This window comes from Parus major, chromosome 3 (assembly GCF_001522545.3).
Source record: "Parus major isolate Abel chromosome 3, Parus_major1.1, whole genome shotgun sequence".
NCBI classification, from domain to species: Eukaryota; Metazoa; Chordata; class Aves; order Passeriformes; family Paridae; genus Parus; species Parus major.
Window position 1 is genome coordinate 107,001,350 of NC_031770.1, and position 1,835 is coordinate 107,003,184.

Genomic DNA, 1,835 nt, shown 5'->3' on the forward strand with positions numbered 1-1,835 from the left:
CTGATTCACTCAAAGAACTATTTTAAAGCCATTTATAAGCACGACCTTCAAAGAAAGACAAAACGCCTTCTTCAGTGCCTGTCATTGGATCTAAACCTGCCTCAATGAAATCAAAGCTCTCTGTTTTGCTGGCCCCATAGGATGTGGGCAGGACCATCCCTTCCTGGGGTCATTAAAACCGGTCTGAGCATCCTTGAACGCTTTTTCAGGTAATGCTCTTTGTGTCACCTCTGTGGGACAAGACCCTGCCAGGAAGAACTCCCGTGGCTCCTGCAGAAAAGCCACTTTGTGCCTTTGCCTTTGTGTGATTGTGAAGAGCCTCTGCAGTCAGCCAGCAGCCCAAATTCCACTGCTGAAGGATGAAGGCTCCCTCACCACTTAATGATGTGCTGCCAGGACAAGGCCTGTCCTTCCCTTTGCTCATGCCTGAGGTTTTACACTGGGATTTTTCATTTGGTGCCTGCCAACTCCTGCTTCACAAAAAAAAATATCTGTTAATATGATCTTTTCATCTTCTCTATGCTACTTGTGGGCCCTACTATATCCCATCAGATTCCCCCTCTTCCAAGACGAGTCCATTTAATCTGGCATTGTACAGAAGCTGTTCCATGTTTTTTCCTTGTTTTTGCTGCCCTTCAGCAGTTCTTTCCCTCTTCTGTCATTTCCTGGGACAGTGTGTTGGAGCTGTGCACATCTGGTGCAGATGTGGTGTGCCAGGACTCCTGGCAGCAGCCTGGCACTCTTTCCCAGCTCAATCCCTGCTCCTCCTACCAAGTTTTTTACTGTACCTGAGCTAGCTGTGTGGGCAGAGTAAAACAGGATGGAAACACTGCCAAGTCCAGTCAATACCACCCAGCACTCAGGTTTGCACTGATGAAATCTGCAGTTTCTGAGCCTTGGCTGGCCAGATTTACAGCCAGGTTACTGCTGAGGGGGACAGGATGAGTCTGGGAGCAAAAGCCTCCACCTGCTTCTATCTCTGTGCCTGCTGTCAGCACTGCCTGGAAAGGTTTTCCACTGTGCACCTGTTGCCAGATGAACAGAAAAAAGAGGATGAATCTTTCTCCCCAGTTTCCAGCTCTTCTCAGATGTCTCAGAGAAGAACACAGCACTATTAGCTAGAAACTAAAAAACTACAAGCAAGAAGGAGACCATCTCACTTTGATGTCTTCTCAGACTAGAGCAGGTTAAAAGCCTGTCCAGGTAGCACTCCAGTGGGTCAGGATGCCCAAACTATGGCAACTCCCAAACTTTGATTTGTAGGAACCCTTAGCCAGAGCTGCCAATTGTCTTTTGGGGTTGGGGAGAAAACAGGTGGGAGACAGTATTTTTTCCTTTATTTAGAGAATGATTCTAATAATATTATCTACAAATAGCTTCTCAAGTGGAGGTTTTGCTTGTTTCTCATTAGGTTGAAATGGCCCCCACACACATTTTGCAGATGTTCAAGACATAAAATCATAGAATGGCTTGGGTTGGAAGGGATCTTAAAGATCACCCAATTCTAACTCCCCTGCCCTGGGCAGAGACACCTCCCACTGTCCCAGGTTGCTCCAAGCCCCATCCAACCTGGCCTTGGACACTTCCAGGGATGGGGCAGCCACAGCTTCTCTGGGCACCCTGTGCCAGGGCCTCAGAACCCTGACAGGGAAGAATTTCTTCCTGTTCTCTAATCTAAACCTACCCTCAGTCAGAGCAAAGAATTTTACTACAGACTAGTGCAGGTTAAGGATTGCAGTTAAATGGCACCAAAAGCAGCCTTGATGTAAAAACATACAATTTTGTGATCAAAACCCAAGACAAAACCACAGGTAACAGCATTGATCCATTCTCTT